The sequence below is a fragment of the Nicotiana tabacum genome, chromosome 1 (assembly GCF_000715075.1).
Source record: "Nicotiana tabacum cultivar K326 chromosome 1, ASM71507v2, whole genome shotgun sequence".
NCBI classification, from domain to species: Eukaryota; Viridiplantae; Streptophyta; class Magnoliopsida; order Solanales; family Solanaceae; genus Nicotiana; species Nicotiana tabacum.
Genome location: NC_134080.1, coordinates 158,156,120 through 158,175,638, shown reverse-complemented (window position 1 = coordinate 158,175,638; position 19,519 = coordinate 158,156,120).

Below are 19,519 nucleotides of genomic sequence, written 5' to 3'. Positions count from 1 at the left end.
TAGGTATTTTGTGGAGTTGGGTAGATATTCTACGGAGCTGGAGCACGCCATTGCGGGTAAGGAAGGGGTTGAGCATGTGACTGTGCATGGTGAACAAGGTATTGGGATGTCCTGGCTGAGTACTGGGGGTTTTGCGGGGAAAAGTAATGTTGAGGTGGATTATATGGAGCTTGGTCGTAGGCTTGAGGTCGGGGTTGAGGATGGGTGTATTGATGAGGTGAACCCCTCTGGCCATGCCATGATCTGGAGACAACCATAGCGACATCTTCCTTCTTCTTCTTGCCTAGCAAACTTCCGGTACCACTCTGGATTGCCTGGGTGGTTGCTTTTATAGCAGAATAGCTCATGATCTTACTCGACTTGAGCCCCTCTTCCACCATTTCTCCCATCTTCACCACATCATTGAAAGACTTACCAATGGCTGAGATCAAGTGGCCATAGTAAGTGGGCTCCAGGGCTTGAAGAAAGTATTTAACCATCTCATCCTCTTCCATCGGAGGATTGACTCGTGTAGCTTGCTCCCTCCATTGGAACCCATATTCTCTAAAGCTTTCACTGGGTTTCTTTTCCACCTTGGTCAGAGATAGGTGGTCTGGAACAATGTCTATATTGTACTGAAAGTGCCGGGCAAAGGCCTCAGCCATATTGTCCCAGGTGTACCACCTGCTGGTATCCTGGCGGGTGTACCATTCTAAAGCTTCCCCACTCAGACTTTGGCTAAAGTATGCCATCAGTAATTCGTCTTTTCCCCTGGCGCCTCTCATTTTACTGCAATAACCTCTCAGATGAGCTACAGGATCCCCATGTCCGTCATACAAGTCAAACTTGGGCATCTTGAACCCGACAGGCAATTGGACATCGGGGAACAAACACAAATCCTTATAAGACACACTCACTTGGTTTCCCAACACTTGCATAATTCTCAATGATTGCTCCAAACTCTGTACCTTCCTAAACATCTCTTCTTGCTCTGCGTTCTTGGGTGGTTTGTCAGTTTCAACATGAGGCTCAAATTGGGGAGTGTAAGAGTAAGGATCTGGGACTTTGAAGGTGGGCTCCGGTGCATAGTAATGGGCATCTGTAGCGGGGAATACGGGCTCACTAGAGGATCGGTGGAGGGTAGTTTGTAAAGGGGGTACAAAAATAGGAGCAGATGTCGGAGCAGGGTATGAGGATGTTTTGGTTGGCGGAGCATGAACAGTTTGGGCTGAAGTGCCGGGGTAGTTGTGGTAAGGGGTAAATCCAGGTGCGTGTTGTGGGGAAAGATCAATGGTATTGGGCAACTGGGATTGAGAGAGTGGTGGAATGGAAGCAGGGTTTTCTGTGTAGTTGGTAGGGAACGAGGGTGGAGGGTGTCCCTTAATCCAGGCTTGATACATTTCTGCCATCTGGTGCTTCAACCTCCGGACCTCCTCTTGCAGTTCCGATTCTGACTCACCAATCTCCCTTGGTGGGTCTACAACTCCAGTGTCTGTTTCCTTGCTAGCCATGACTGTTTGACGCTTTGATCGGGTGTTGTATGGATGACTTGCCAAGATGCTAACAAACTAACCACCTTCCTGAGTCTTAATAGAGATAACAGAGGACAACAACACAAAACCACCATGTTAGCGTTAGAGCATTTATCAAATAATAATATCACATGACGTGCAATGCACCTAGCAACAATTAACAGTTCTAAAATGGCTTTGAGGGTCGCAGGGTCATATGGCATCATCCCGATTTGCTAATTTCAATCCTTCCTTCTCTTTCTTTTCCAACACCTCTTATCACCCTTTTCTTTTTCTTTCTCTTTTTATTTTGAACAAAAATGATTTGATCGAACCCGGTGTAGGTTGCCTACGTATCATGTCCCTCATGAATCAGACCAAGCGTAGTTCTGGAAGTGATAGAAAATAAATTAAAAACAAAATCTTTTGGGATTTTTCATTTAAAAACTTTTCGATATTAAAATACAATGGGAAGTGCGATAATAAAAAATCTGACATACTCAACTACACTATGATAGACTTTGACACTACCTAAAGGACTCAATACTTCTAGACAAGACACGAAAGTAAAAGACAACATACGACAATCTCACAACACCTAAATAGAATAACTCCTCAAGCTGCTCCTGAATGCGACGGTCCTGGCTGGGATGATCCTGGGCTGTCCATCATGCTCAAACTCTGTAACATGCCTCGTAAAGAAATACCGATGCTGGGAATAAAGGCTCTGGCATGTGCCCCCGCATCCTGAAGGCTGACCTTAAACAAATACTGGCCATGTTGCTCCACGTTTGCTGCCAATCCTGCTAATTGAGACTATCAACTCAAGCTTATCCCAGGGATCTTGGTCTGATGCCTCCTCAAAATCATCTGTCTGAACTGCCCGACCCCTAAGTTGTGCTAGCAATGGGGTGTTGACCCCTGGTAGGACGGACTGTAACCAAATCATGTACTCCTGAGTACACTCGGGCCTGCCAACGTCCTTTACTAATGTATTTTTCTTCATCCTCTTTGCATTATTCCAGTATTACACATACCTGATTTCATCAGCCGCCTTTTTGCTAAAATTTATGATGTACCTCCGAAGATTCAAAGTTGGAGGCTCCTCTTGTCTTCTGCCCAATTGTCGCATTACCCTAACGGGAGTGTACGGCCTGACACACTTGAGTCCTATCAGCATCAGGAAAGGCTACATTAGGCACCCTACCAAGATATCATCCAAAGGTAGCCAAAGGTAAGCCCACAAAACATTCCCATTTGTCCTCAAACCAAGGAACTCAATCCAAGCCGTGACGCTTACTGGGTACGTAAACTTAGGAGATTTCATCCTACGTTCGATGCATACCACCCGATCCCTCAAGGCACGGTCGATGGGACAAAGTAATGAAGCGGTGTGCAAATGCTCCATCATCCACAATTGTGGCAAAAGGTTACTTCCCTCAAAATACCTGACACCTCCCCTAACCTCACTCAGGGCTCGGTACAACTCTGTTAAGATCGTCGGCACAACGGTAACGGTTTTGCGTTGCTTCTCATGAAATAGTGTCATTACCACTGACTGCAGACGGGTGCTAATATGCCTCTCATCTAATGGAAAAATGAATAATCCCAACAAAGCAAGGCTGAAAGCTTCGAGGCCTCTTTGCCACTTTGCCTTGGTTGTGCAGAACTCATCCCAAAAAACGTCAAAACTATCATGTGGCCCAAATCTAGCAAACAAATAATCCAAGAATATCTAGGACTGCTCGAGGCATTTTAAATGCTTATTATCTTTCAGACCCAGGTCGCTGAGGAATCGTCCTAGAGTGGTCTCAGGGAAGTATCATGTCCTTGCCTATATAGCTTAAACGGGTGAGACCAGACATTTCCGCCAAGGTAGGAGTCACCTCACACTCTCCAAATTTGAAAGTCAAATTTTGCGTGTCCAAATAAGTCAGCATCGCCTCCACTAAGTCTGGATGGGGTGTGATATCAAGAAGGGAAGTTAGGGTGCCCAATTTCTGCATTAACTCATGCTGCTCTAACGATGAAAACATTTTCCACCACTTGATCAACTTTCTAGGAATCTTTACTACCATCAACACTTTGGATCGAATCAGCGGGTCCATACCTGAATGAAGCAAACATGGTTAGCGACTCGGGACACTACGTGACCCCACCACATTTCCTAGTGGACAAATGCAGGACACAACTTGGCTATATTTGCAAAATGGCCTAAGTGGCTGAAAGTGGCTATTAGCGCAAACTTGATAAAGTTGACCCCTAATGCATGAGAAATACTCCATTTAAAGCTTACATGACTCTAATATCCCGACAATCATGGTCTTAAAAATTACTTTGCGGAAATGGACCATTTTTTTGCAAAAATGGTCGATGTGGCCAAATGTGGCTAGAGACGCAAATACGACATGGATGGACCTTAAAGTGATATGACACCGAGTTATAAACTCAAGATCCTAAGATATGGGTAATTGAGTCACTCTTGCGAAAATTATCCTACTTTGCAAGAATGGCCGATGTGGCCAAAAGTGGCTAGACATGCAAATTTGACAGGAATGAACCTTAAAATTAAGAGGACACTTTATTGTAGACTCAAGATCCTAAGACAAGAGATAACAAACTACTTTGAGAAAACACTTCTATTTTTGCAAAAACGGCCAATGTGGCCAAATATGGCTATACATGCAAGATTTGGCTACGACCCCGGAAGCCAAGAACCTAGGACCTACTAGGAAGACCGGACCCTATGTGGGTTGCCTACGTATCCCACCCCAAAAGACGAGAATCAGGTTCGCGTAGTTCGGGAAGATTAAACATGGGAGGAAGCCTTTAAAAAATATGCAACTAATTTGGAAAAACCATTTTTTTTATTTTTGATGAAAATTGAATTTTTTTTTTTTTTGGGATTTTTTTTTCTCCCTTTTTTGAATTTTTGGGAAAATGATGGAAAATGTAAAATCTTTTTGGATTTTCTCTTTTTTTTTTGAATTTTGATTTTTTGGAAAATGATGGAAAATATAAAATCTTTTTGGATTTTCTATTTTCAAAAAAAAAAATTGGAAAATAGCGGAAAGTGTAAAAAGTTTTTTGGATTTTTCATTTTCATTTTGATTTTTGGAAAATTATGAAAAACAAAATGTGAGTGGGCCCTACTTTATTCATTTTCATCCTTCTTTCCCAAGTATCGGTCCACCAAATGATCATTTTACCCTCACAGATGTAACATTTAGCACATAAGATGATTAAATGTTATTTTGGGTCACGAGCCCATTTTGACAAAATTTGGACAGGCTTCCTACAAAGGGACACGGTACCTGGGACCGAGCCCTACTAGGTCTAAATGACATGATGCAAATAAAAATGACCTAAAGGTTGACCTAAGTTTGGGGTTCACTAACAAGGCAATTCGGGGGAGCGTATGGTCGATGGTGGCTGCTCAAGCTTTCCACCCACTCCATACGTCCGACAGCCTCCCCCCCCCCCTAAATCAAGGGTGACTCAACAAAGAGTTCATGCACGCGACGCGTGCTCCGAGACTTGTTGCAGAAAGAATTGACTGGGTAATGCATATGATGACAATTATAAAGCAGTAAACACATAAAGTAAAAACTGTAAACACATAAATAACTAGCAAATAACAAGATATAAAAACATAATAAAAATTAAGTAAAGCTAATGAAAAAGCATAAAAACCTCAACCAAATATTCTAAAAGCCAACAAAATCAAGTCTAGCTCGAACCCGCAAGTGTCCCCAGTGGAATCGCCAGAGATGTCACACCCCCTTTTTAACAAAACTCTCACTAAACCCTCTTTAAAAAATAAAAAGGATTTAGTAAAGCTTGAAAAGAGTTTTCCAATATTGAAAGTGACAAAAATTCGTTTCAAAAGGATTAACTCAGAGTCGTCACCTAACATTTGATTTCGGTGTGTCAGGTCACCATTTTTCTAAAAATAATTTTTCTCCTTTCAAAATACTTGAGACTCCAAAACTAAGTCTGCACCAGAGATTCGGGTAAGGGGTTCATTTGACTCGGGGAGAAGGTGTTAGGCACTCCCCAAGTCCCGTAACTAGTACGGTTGCGTACATGATCAAGTTGGCTTTAAAGAATGTTCAGATTGAGGTAAATAAAACACACAAAAGAAAATAAACAATCAAAAAGGCTTGAAGTCGTCCTCACCTAATAAAATGAAAAATAAATATAAAACAAGAATAAAAGTACCACGAGTTTTGCTCTCAGCCTCCAAATACAAATACCACGGGGCATACCCCGGACAAAATATATATACAACTCCTTCGGGACATTTCCCGGATAAATTTAACTAAGGGAACGACCTCTCGCCTCGAAACTAACAAAATTCTAAGGCTCGCCTACCCGAGTGTTGCCGGCCTAAGCATGCTCTTAACGACTTTAAAATAAATAAAACAAGAATAAAAGGACAATATAGTTTATCCTACACCTAAATCTCTTTTAATTTTACCGAACAACCCATTCCAAATAAGCTTTCAAATTCCCATTCCTTATTCAATTTAAGACCAAGTACCATTTGATTAAATCAGTAACGACAAAATATGTTAGTGAGCCAAGTTTCATCATAGGATAAAAATATCATAACTAGTCATGAAGAATATACGGATCTGCTATTCAAACAAATATGTGACAAAATCAAGAGGTAAAAGAGTAAAGATAGAAATGGACCTTGAATGAGTTTTCTTTTTAATTAGTCTCTGTCCGGATGTTTAAAAGCATTTAGAAGAACAGCAACAACCAACGAACAACAAATCAAAACCCGATCAAAAGCAGAACTCGAACAGCAGCCACACACAGCTCGGAACGACCCCAACTCAATCAAATTCCATGTTCAAAACCCAAAATCCGAAGAAAATGAATGAAGAAGCAGAATTTTCTCTTGTTTTGTTTGTTTTTCTGATTTTAAAATGAAAGTAAAACTTGAATCAGGAACTTGAATCGTTCCTGCCTCTATTTTCGATAATGTGCTTATGTGTCTGTACGTGTTTTGTGAAGAATGGAGATGAGTGGCTGGTCTGGTTGAAGTTTCCGGCGTGTGTGACGGGGTGGTCGTTTGGGGCTGGTTGACGACGAGTTTCAAGGGTTCTTGGCGGAGTTCCCGCGGCAGCTGTTCTGGAGGAGACGACTGTGTGTGTCGTGTTAGAGGCTGCCGTCCTTCTCGTTACAGTGACGAGTCGGCAGCTATGTGTGGTACGAAAGGAGCGGCTGGTTCATTTTTTTTTAGTTCAAGACTAGGAATTGAAAACTTGGGTTAGGGTTTTTATAATTGGGTATTTTATATGAAGGTGGGAAGGGATGATGACCATTGGATAGGAAGTAAATAGATAGCTAGGATTAAATCTTGCACATAAATGGGCTAATGGGTTGGGAAGAATGAGCTAAGAATAATTGGGTTTAAGTTAAAAGAAATGGACTAACACCTTTGGGCCTACAAATTTTCTTGTTGGACAAAGACAAACTCAAAAATCCTACAAAAATATTAATTAAACTTAGCTAAGTAAATAAACAAAATTTTAAAATGAAACTATTTTTTTGTATTTTTAAATATCATAACAATAAAGTAAAAAGTAAAGAAAATAGGCTAAAGTCATGATAAAATTAAGATATCATGAATAAAAATATACTAATTGATCTTAAACTAAAGATAAAAATATAGAAAAGCGATAAACACGATAAATAAAATTATTTTATATTTTTTTTATGTCTAAGGACTAAAAGTAAAAAAGATTAAAATTATATTAAAATAAAGTCAAGTAAATATTTTTAAAATATTAAAATACTAAAACTAACTTTAAAATTTGCGCGGGTCAAAAATTACGTGCTTACATAAGTTATGAAAATAATATGAGCATCAGTCAACATTCGAGGACAAATATTTCAAAAGGGAGGAACAATGTTACGCCTTGCAATATTACGATGATGTTACACTTCAACGATGTTGCACGCTGCAGTATTGTACGTTGAATTTGTCATAAGGTAATTGACATCAGTCTAAGGAAAAGATTAATTGGAGATTATAAGGATTATGTTATTTCACAAGTAATGAGTAAATTCGTGAAGGTGAGAGAGGAAGCAAGTCAAAGAAAATAAATTTTCGTCCAAGTTTGGCATGTTAGGATAAAATTCGGGCCCACCGTTAATATCTGATATTTATGGATTAGTACCATACAAGGTACCATATGAGTATAATAGTAGGGTATATAAAAGGGTATTAAAAATAAGTAGAATTTTAAGTAATTTGAGACAATTCTTAATTATTCGTGTAATTGGTTAATTACCGGGTAACAGAATATTACCTAATTAATTAATTGGTTACGGAATAAGATTAAAACCCCTCCCCCACCCTCATGTGGCGACAAGTCATTAACCCACCAAATGACTCTTGATCAATTTGGACTAGGTGGCAACATAATATATTAATCTCAAGACAACTCATTTCTAGAATCTAAAATACTAAGACTACAATTCAGTTGAGATCTTTGCCATTAGAAACATGAAATGCTTACAATTCCTATAAATGAATACTACAACATAGATGTGAGCTTTGCCATTTTAGAAACATGAAATGCTTACAATTCCTACAAATGAGTACTACAACAAAGACGTGAGCTTTGCCATTTAAGAAACATGAAATGCTTACAATTCCTACAAATGAATACTACAAAAGAGACGTGAGCTTTGCCATTTTAGAAACATGAAATACTTACCATTCCTACAAATGAATACTACAATAGAAGACGTGAGCTTTGCCATTTTCCTACAAGCTTTGATAATTCCAACAAAAATTTATTTACACACTAGCAACGTAAGATTTTGCATTTCTAAAGGAGTATGGTGCAATCTTTTCCAAGAACACCGTACAAATTTTTCCCTACTCCAGGTATGTTAAGGCTAAGCTCTTCCTTCATTATGCATGATGTCGTAATTACACGAGTTTGATAACGAGACATAAAGAAAAATTCATGTCCCGCAATTTACGTATAGTTTCCTAGTTTTATAAGCTACCATATTCTCCGTATCGGGACTTCATATTCAATTGAGTATTTTCTTCTTCCAGTCAAGAGAACAGAGAGCCTATATATACAGTATTACAGTATTTTCATTACCATCGAACTATAATCGATGGGCAGGCCCCTATTGGGCAACCTCTGATCGGATGGTAAGTTATATACCGAGTCTACTGTGGCCGAGCACCTATGAGTGAGCCTAGTTGGTCGAGATACAGAGCCTAGTATGATCGATCGCCTATGAGCGAGCCTACTATGGCAGAACAGTTATATATATATACCGAGCCTTATAAGGCCGGGCAGCTTTTACTTACTATATTGAGAGAGTTGAGTCAGTATCATCAGGGAAGCACATTTTCAGTATCTTTGACTTCCAGTTGGTTTCACTTATTCTATTATCAGTTCAGTTCACCTTTCAGTATATTGCCTTACATTCTCGGTATATTATTTCGTACTGACGTCCCTTTTTCTGGGGGGCGCTGCATTCATGCGTGCAGGTTCAGACAGACAGACGGATAGACCTCCTCATTAAGTGTTGCCCGAGTTCAACTTAATCGGTAAGCTCCATGCCTTTCGGAGTTGCCGGGTCTAGAGTTTTATGTACATATATATATATATATATATATATATATATATATATATATATATATATATATATATATGTTATGAGTAGGTCGGGGAGCTATTCCGATCATAGTATATCCATCAATAGAGGCTTGTAGACATATCCTGTCAGTTAGTGCAGTATGTTGGACTTGCAGGCCTTGTATGTATATTTGGTTGGTTTGTCGGTCGTAATAATTATGACGGCATATTCAACCTAGATTTATATTGACGTTTAGTCAGTATTCGCAGTTGTCTTGCAATGTGGCCCATGGCCAAAGTATGACATCATATGTTCAAAATTCCTTAGTTGCAAGTTGGTACGCAACTATAGGTAAAGCATTGGGTGCCGGTCTCGCCTCCTAGATTTGGGGCGTGACATATATAGTCTTATAAGTCTTACCGTTCTGAAAATAAATAGAATTTGGCGTCTTATCTCAATGTATTTAATTAGATTAGAAGTGGGCCAAGCCCACCTATATTTTTCCTCTCCTTGTTATCTCACGTTCCTGGGGCAGTAGCTAAGGGACGAATTTGTCTGCTTCTATGAGACATAACAAATTGAAGAGGTGAAAACCAAGCTTCCCTTCGTTATGATTGGGAAAAGGTATTGCAGCAGACAATTGCTGCTTTGTATCTACGGTGCAAAGTGAACAAGGATTTTGTGGGAATAAAGTAAAGCCATAAAGAAGTGGTATTTTGGTGATGAAATAAAGTTCTTCACTTTTTATATTTTAAGCAGTAACGAAGTGATCTTAAAGATGCAATGCTTGATGACCTTGAATTGGTAATAGAGTTTGGGAATAGCCACGATGCTAATGAATTTTCTCTTGAAACCAGTATCGTCCTTAAAGGAAACACGCCAAGGAAGTTAAGATCGTGATCGAAATTGAGGCCGCTGGAAATAATTTTGGTTAATGTTTTGGATGTCGCAAGATTGGAAAATTTGTCGTTAACGAGGCAAGTGAGACTTTAAGCTTTGATACTTGTTTTTTTAAAATCCATTTTAAAAATATGTTTATTTTGCCTGGTCCATGTGTTGGGACGAGCGTGCACATGGCAGAATCGATGGTCTTTGACCAGCCGCAAATATATATTCTTTTTTAAAAAGCTGAAATTATTTAATAAGTGACTTATAGTGTAATGTGGTGTGGCGTAGCCTCGTGCTATGACGTTGGGGCGTTAGAAATTATTTCTTCGTTGCCGTAATATATTTGGGGTATTGTGTATACCGCCGTGGTAGATTTGGACTCGGGTATTCGGTTAATTTCCTGCACTGCCGTTTATGACAAGTCTTTAGTGTAGACTGTGTTGAGATATACAATGCTGTAGAATAATTGTTTGGACCTTATAGAGTAATTATATGGTGAGATATTATTTATGTACTCGTTCTGTGCTTGTATTTTCTAACACTTGTTCCAGAGGTATTCAGAGTGACCGGTCTAGGATCTTAATGGGTTATATTTAGGTATAACTCACTTCTTACCTACAATACTATTGGCGAAGACGAAGCTAGTAGCTGAGTTCGCTAGAGTTGATTCAGTTATTGAGGTAAGCCGCGACATTGTTCGTGGAGGCTACCAAAAGAGTCTTTATCATTTATTCATATGTATCATTTGTAATTCTCTTAGATGCTCCAAGGACTACTGTTTGATTTGGGCTAGAGTTTTTAATTTTCTATTCGTGATATTATTATTCATAATTAATTATCAGCTTATCAAATGCTCCAAATTAATTACTAAGGTATGAAAGTATTGTTCAGCTGACGAGTGGTGTGGATAGTTTGGGACGTGACAGTAATATAGCGTGTATAAGAAAAAATCCTTTTTAAGTTGTAAAAATTTCACGGGGCGCCTTATTTGGTCGTCCCATTTAACCTATACCCATTTTTTAAATTTTTTTTAACTTGTACCCACTTTTTAAACAACTTTAGCCCCCTTTCTCATCCTTCTTCTCCTTCGTTTTCTTCTTCTTCTTTTTTTTGGGGGGGAGGGGGGAGGGTAATCCAGAGATCATTGTTATACAAAGTTCTGTTATGGAGTAATAAAATTCATGTAAGGTAAATTGATCTCAACGTATATTACTTGGGGATTAATCTAGTTTAGTAATCTAACGAAGAGAGAGGAATAGGGCTAAAATATGGGGATCTCTAGCTGCTTCACTCCAAAGAAATTGGGAACAAAGGCTTTAATTCCAATTTCTCTTCGCAGATAACATGATTTCGAAGCCTCATTGATAGGTCATTTAGGAGGAGCGACTGGCGGTAGAAAGCACTTCTGGCTGAAAATATATTGCTAAAATGTAACAGGTAATTAGAGATAAATATAGATGCTTACACATTTTCATGTGTGAGACAAGAGCAAATCAGAAAAACTTAAGCTCTAGAGCTGAAATTCGCCAGTTACAAAACAAAACTTCAGCTCTCCAGTTACAAAACAAAAACTTCAACTCTAGAGTTGATGTTCACCAGTTACAAAACAAAAACTTCAGCTCTAGAGCTGAACTTCAGGCCCGACTACTAGAATGCTGAAGTTTTGCGTGATTGTCTTTGCTACTTCAGCACCGTATGTTGAAGTTATGCGAAAAACAGGTACGCTTGCAATTTTTTTTGCAACGCGAACACAAGTTAAAACGTGACACAAAAAGCGGGTATAGATACAAATGCCCCTTCTAAGTTCAACGTGAAAGACTCGTGGGCTCATATCTGAGGCCCAATAAGAGTTTATCTGGACACAGCTTCAGTATTCCTTTATCTATTTTCGCATATAGTTTCTAGTGGAAACATGTATGCGAACTACTACTATATTTGTTCTTCTGATTTCGTTCCTAGTTGGAAAGTTTTACAAAAATGAGATGTTTTGTTCTTAGGGCCAGAATTCATTTTGAAATTTTTTATATAATCGAATCCAAAACTACCCAATTACGGCAAAGTTTTAATGAATAAAACAAATATAACTCGTAGGTGTATTTGAAGTGTAGCGAATTATCATACCCATTGATATATTACCTAAAGTGTGTCTCTATATACTAGACACATCAAACTATTAGTGCAATCTATCTAATTGTTTTTTTTGATTATCTTGTCATCTTATCCTGTTGTTATTATTGTTATTATTTCTTTTTGTATCTTTTCTTGAGCCGATAGTCTATCAGAAACAACCTCTTTAAGTTGTCCTCAACGATCAGACAGACACCTTAACTGATTCCTTTTTTATTTTAACATTTCAAGTGGCTATTAAATGTATCTCGTGAACACCCGAGCATGGCAGACTATATGTGTGAGTTGCACTCGCTGTGACATGTCAAATGAACCAATTAAAGAATGACATGTGTAATTTATAATAAAATTTTTAATAAATATAAACTAAATACATTAAAAAAAATCTTTTTTAGTAATAAACCAACCCCCCTCCCCCCCCCCCTTCTCTTCATCTTCTTCCTTCACACTCCCCCTCTCGCCCCCACCCCCCTTCCCCCCAAATAACCCCTCACACAGATTTTCTAGCACCTTTCAAGAAATTGGATGACACAAACCCACATATAATTGAGTGAAATTGAGTGATGGTCAGTGATTTCCGGTAATTTTCACCCATGAAATTGAGTGAAAATTGGATTCTATTATTGGATTCTATCCTTTTTCCTCCAACTATCATTGTAATTGAGCTTTCCTTTGCTGGAAATTTGGAAACCAAAAGATGAGCTGGTGGTGGTCTGGAGCTATAGGCGCTGCCAAGGTAATTAAATTAACTCCTCCCTCTACTTCTTTATTCAGCAATCTAATTACATACTAATATAATTCTTAATCCTTCAGAAAAAAATCGAACAGGATAATGATGCCTAATATTAAAGATTTTCATGTGCTTAAATGTAAGTGTAACACACAAAATTTGCCATGCCAGCGTAAGGGGTTTAAGAGAATATAGTTCTACCAAACACAAGTGTCTATCTGGTCACATGATAAGTTAAGGTGTTCAAATGATCGTTAGGAACAACTTAAAGGGACGCTTTATGTATTTCGTCTAATTTTTAATACATAAATGGCGCTTAGAATTATGAGGTGGGGTCAGAAAGAGGCCAAAATTGGTTAGGGCATGGTTCTTTGTAGCTTTCCTACACCTTTTTCATTTTCTTTTCTTCTTTTTATTATGATTTAAATCTTTTTTACATAACATAAAAAGAAAAAAGAAAGAATAAAAGCCTTAGCTATGGGACAACCTTCAATTTCTTCTTCCCCATCTCTTCTTTTTCATCAAGAACACTAAAATTCTTCAATTTTAGAAGATTAAAGTTCTTGTTTGGAGTTAAAAATTCAAAGTTAATTATTAATTACTATTAAAATTATTTGAGGGTTGATTATTTATACTTACACTTTTAGTTTAAATACTGATTTAGTAATTTACTTTAAAAATATCAAAACTTTATTGTTGGTCCTTTAAAATGTTGAAAAAGACAAATGGTTCTTCTTGATTTGGTATTATTTGACTAAATTGATGATTGAAGTTTGTTTGTTTGTATTTGGAGGCTTTGCTTCAAACTCGAGATCATTTAGAGCATAGTTAGAGTGGTTTGATCAAACAATACTGGTTTGGTTCATCAATTATTCTTACTTAGACCTATTATTACTTGTATTCACTAATATTGGAATAAATTACATATCTTTAAAACCACAAATTATTTTTAATTGTTACTCACATTTTTCGAGGTAAACAGTTGGGAGCCCACCATGGGGCTAAAGATAATAGTGATTATTTAGTGCTAGTTTTCTGATAACACACGTTATTCTTCACACTTTTTCTTGTCAAAGATTCTTTGATTTCAGGCTTAAACATGTCTAATACACAGAATGCACTGATTCACGAGGACGAAGGTCTTGGAAAAGACAGCAGTATAGGGGTCGGTGTACCACCCATAAACCCTGAGGGAGTGCCAAATATGGAGTCAGTTGATATCAGTCCACATAACGCTCTCAACACGGACGCAGGCACAGACCCCGTAAGGAATGCACACAGGGAAGCCCGGCCCGACGACCAAAGAACACGAGGAATGGAAAAATGAGGAGTCAGCCTCCAAGTGATATTCGAAATGTTGAAAGCCCAACAAGTAGCCATCGCTTAACTTCAGAGTCGGAATAGAACTCCAAACACAGTCGAACCAGTGAACACACGGTGTGTTGAACCAGCAATAGAGAGGCCCAATGAAAGTGGCTCGGGGACTGACCCCACAATTATGAAAATGCTCGAAGATCTCGCCAAAATGATTGAGACCGGAGAAAAGAAGATTGAAGAAAATGACAAAAAAGTGGAGGCATATAATTCAAGGGTTGATCAAATACCGGGAGCACCTCCAATTTTGAAAGGACTGGACTCGAAGAAGTTCATGCAAAAACCATTCACCCAGAGTGCGCCTCCAAAGTACATCCCGAAGAAGTTTCGGATGCCTGATATCCCGAAATACAACGGAACCACTGATCCCAACAAGCACATCACCACATACAATTGTGGCATAAAAGGAAATGATTTGGAAGACGATGAGATTGAATCTGTTTTGCTAAAAATGTTTGGGGAAACTCTATCTAAAGGTTCCATGATTTGGTACCATAACCTACCCCCAAACTTTATCGATTCCTTTGCCATATTGGCGGACTCATTTTTGAAGGCACACGCCGGTGCCATAAAATTTGCAACAAGGAAGTCCGATGTATTCAAAATAAAGCAAAGGGAGAACGAGATTCTAACGGAGTTTATATCCCGTTTAAAATTAGAACGAATGGAGTTACCACCGATCTCCGATGACTAGGCCATACAAGCCTTCACTCAGGGACTAAATGAACGAAGTTCGATAGCTTCGAAGCAGCTGAAGCAGAACTTGGTCGAGTATCCCACTGTGACTTGGGCAGATGTGCATAACAGGTACCAATAAAAAATTAGGGTCGAGGATGACCAGTTGGGAGCCCCCTCGGGCTCAGTTTATCCAAGAAGGTTACTAGTGTAAGCATACGAATTTTATTAAAATTAAATTCATAAAATAATTTTGATTTTATTGGTCCAAATAAATATTATGGGCTAATATAATAAAATTATATATATAAGTCCAATATATATGGATTAAATGAATAAGTCGTAATCCTTTGGGCTAGCCCATTTAATTGGGCTTCAAGTGATGAGCCCACTTTATTAGGCCCAAGATATCATCTTTCTAGAGGCCCAGTTTGGTGCCACGCATGAAATAACGTGGCATGCCAGTCAAACGAAAGAACTAATAGGATCATGCCACGTGTCAAAATGACAAGGCATGCCAAGTCACATTAAAAGGCTAATGAAATCATGCCACGTGTGCAAGTGGCATGCTCTGGCCAATCAAATGCGGCCATGTCACACTTCATTTTGATTGGTCGGAAAGAGTTTGTTCTTATCACAACTCCTCCCTTCCACAACTATAAATAGGGGTCTTCATAACCTAAAAAAAAGACTAGAAGTTATAACAAGAAGCAAGAGAGAGCTCGTGGATCAAATGCCACTAATTTATCTACAAGTTTCAAGCTTCAAGCAATCAAGCTCAACTTCAAGAAATCAAGTTCAAGCTCAACAACGAAGAACGAATCAAGGTTAAGTTCAAGAAATCAAGCTCAAGCTCAAGAACAAGATCATCGTTCGTGGAAACAAACATAGATTCAAGATCAAGCTCGAAGGCCATTGAATTTATTTACAATTCGAAAGAAGAATCAGAGGATTCATAGATATTGTACACTCAAATATTCGAAATAAAATACTACGATTGTTGCAATATTTTTCGGTCCTGATTTTATTTTCTCGAACCAAATTTATTGTCTACAAATTCTGGCACGCCCAGTGGGACAATCTCTACCTCTCATCTCAACTTTTCAATCACCAAAGTCCAAGAACATTGAAATGGCTTCGAAGAAAATCAACTCCAGATCAACATCCACCAAGGCTGCTAACTCCAGGTTCTATGCTGATGTGGAAAGCATCCTCGATGTTACCTTTGGAAGCTTCGGACCAGTTACGAGGAGCAAAGCAAGCTCTTTAGGACAACAAGCACCCCAAGTGCTGTCCGTATCAACCCCTGTTTTCGGATCTTCATCCTCAAAAGGAGCAAGATCTTCCACAAACACACCTGAAGGAGGAAGCGATGTTGCTGAAAAGATAAAAAAAACTCTTGCTCTGCTTGACCTCTCCGAATCCAAGAACTCTGCTGTAAAGGAAGATGATGATGCTTCAAGTGATGGATCCTCCCCACTTACACCACATAGAGTGAGCCAATCAAGGATCAATCTTTGTGAAAATCCATGCTACTCTCTATTGTCCACAATAATCATGCAACCCAGGGTGACAAATACTTCATCTATGGAGGAGCAATTGGCAAACTTGACGGAAGCAATCGCTAGCTTGACCAAATGCATGCAAATCAAGAGGCTAGAATTGACAAGTTAACAGAGAGGGTGAGAATCTTGATGGAAGAAGAATCCACCCATGCACCCGGCAAGCTTCCAGAAGTCCTAGAGAGTGACTCTCCCCCAAGACAAGTAGCATCCACTAAGGCTATTCCTGTCTCATCTGAAGGGATTATTCCAATCGATTAACTAAAGGAGTTCATTGAAGGAACCATTAAGAACAAATATGAAGTTGCTGCCAAATCCTCCCTCACATATGCAAAGTCGTACACTGCCAGGGTTAATATGTTGAAGATACTTGCTGGCTATCAACCTCCAAAGTTTCAACAATTTGATGGAAAGGTAACCTAAAGCAACATGTGGCACACTTTATGGAGACGTGCAACAATGCTGGGACTTATGGAGATTACCTCATCAAGTAGTTTGTCCGCTCGCTAAAAGGAAATGCTTTTGACTGGTACACAGACCTCGAGGCTGGATCTATCAATAGCTGGGATCAACTAGAGCAACAGTTCCTCAATCGCTTTTATAGTATGAGACGTACTATGAGTATAATAGAACTTACAAATACTCATCAACGAAAGGGGTAACTAGTTATCAACTTTATCAATCGTTGGAGGAATGCAAGCCTCAACTGCAAGACAGGCTTAGTGAAGCTTCAGGCATAGAGATGTGCATCCAAGGCATGCATTATGGATTGCTCTACATCTTGCAAGGTATCAAGCCTAGCACATTTGAAGAACTTGTGACTCGTGCCCATGACATGGAGTTGAGCATGGCCTCCACTGGAAATGAAAGGTTGCCCATCTATGAGCCTTGCAAAGGCAACGACAAGAAAGAAGTCAGGAAGTGGGACAAGTTCGTACCCAAGTCTGAAAGCAAAGAAGCTATGAATGTCAACACGTCGGCTGTGAAGTTCAAGACGAAGGTGTGCAAGAAGCAGAGTATGAAATCAACTTCTTTCAAGATAAGCCAAGTGGAAAGTTGACTCTAAAAAAATGTAAGAAAAAGAGTACCCATTTCTGGACGAAGGTGTGCCAGCCATTTTCGAAGAACTCCTCGAGTTGAATCTCATTAAGCTTCCGAAGATGAAGTGACCAAATGAAGCTGGAAAAACGAATGACCCAAATTACTGCAAATATCACCGACTTGTAAGCCACCCTTTGGATAAGTGCTTTGTCTTGAAGGACAAAGTTATGGACGTGGTCTGTGAAAAGAAGATCGTGCTTGAAGATGAGAAAGCAAGCACAAACCAAGTCTCTATCACCTTTGGCTCATTCAGTCTAGATTAGTTATGTAGTTTCAAACGATTAAAAAATTAGGAATTACTGGAGAACAACAAAGTTAAAGATGATCAACCTGATGATGATGAAGGTTGGACGTTGGTGACTCGTCATAGTCGCGCCCCCTTTTTTTCCCCTCCGCGAAGAGGAGTTCTGGGTTTCGACGTTCATGGGGTGTGATGACTCATTTCCTTTTGGAATTGGGTATTTGAAGAGTCGTCACCTAACGATTTTTAAGGTACATTAGGGCACCTATAAGGTTCAACTACAACTATGTTTGATAACCAGAGATAGGGTAAGGGCTTGAAATTATACTAAGGGGAAGGTGTTAGGCACCCCTCAGGATCCACTAGTGTAGTTCCCGGCCAGATAGTTTTTGTGAATTTGTGCAAGTAGCAAGTAGACAAGTAGGGCTCAAGTAAGAGGGGATTTAAGTTTGAATACACAAGCATTTGAAAACAATTATTGAAAGGGAAGGTTTTGGAAAGAGTTATAATCTAAACATGCTTATGAATGTAAAAGGGGTCCTAGGTTTGTTTGTAATATGGATCACATCAATGTAATACCCGGTATGACACTCCTCAGAAGAGGGGATACACATGGTATTAACGCACCGATCATCATATCCATATCTACCCTTTCCCGCCACGTGAAGGTATTAAAACGAGGATTGGTCTCGACCTCTATTGCATGTTGTTACCCGTCCCATTCCTATCAGGCCCGGAGGAATTTAGGACTCCTATTACTATAAGAAAGAGGTTCTAGGCTGACTCTTAGGTTTAAGGGTAAAATTCTAAGGCGACATACAAAACAAGTAGGAATGCATTTAAAAGGGGAAACATATAAGCAATTAGAGGGCTCATGTATACCTCCGCAAATAATGCATATAAATAGCATGACTCAAACACAGTTAGGGTCTGAATTTCAAATCCTAAAGCATGGTGTTCAAGTTAGAACCAGATTCATTATATAACTCAAAAAAGAAGTCTGAATTAGGCCTGCCTGCTGATTGTAGCAGTTGATAATTAAACAAAGACAAATCCAGTTTTTGTTTAAATAATTACCTAAGGCTTGCCTAGGCGTAGCAGTACTTAGTAGTTATTCAGAATCATTAAGACAGTTTGGAGATTATTATTACCTAAGACATGATGTTCTAGGTGTTCAGTACATAGAATTATTGCTAGTTGGTTGTAAAGACTAAGTAAAATTATTTTATTCCCCTTTATGCGTTCATATTTAGCCTAAGTGTGCTTAAGAGAATATAAGTGAAATCCTAAAGACATGGTATCTAATGTGTAGAGATGCGGAGTGATGTATATGCAGAATCCTAAGTAGGATTTCTATATGCACAAATATTACAACGTTTAGGCATGATTACCAGAATATGCAGAGATGATATGTTGGTTAGTGTTGTTTAGCCTAAAACAAGATCTCTAAGTGTGCATGGCAGTAGGAGCATGATCACAGAAAACACCAGTTATTAACATATTTAGCGCAGGAATTTCTAAGTGATATGATAGTGAAATGGACATGCTGAAAACAGTAAGTATAAATCCTAAGGATCATGATCTCTAATGCATGAAATGAGTCCTAGGCATAGTTTCTATTGCGCAAGTAGAAATGTAAACCTAATAACATGCTTTCTACCCCTTTGATAGCTAAAACATGCGTATTTTCCATCCCTTTTTCACTAGC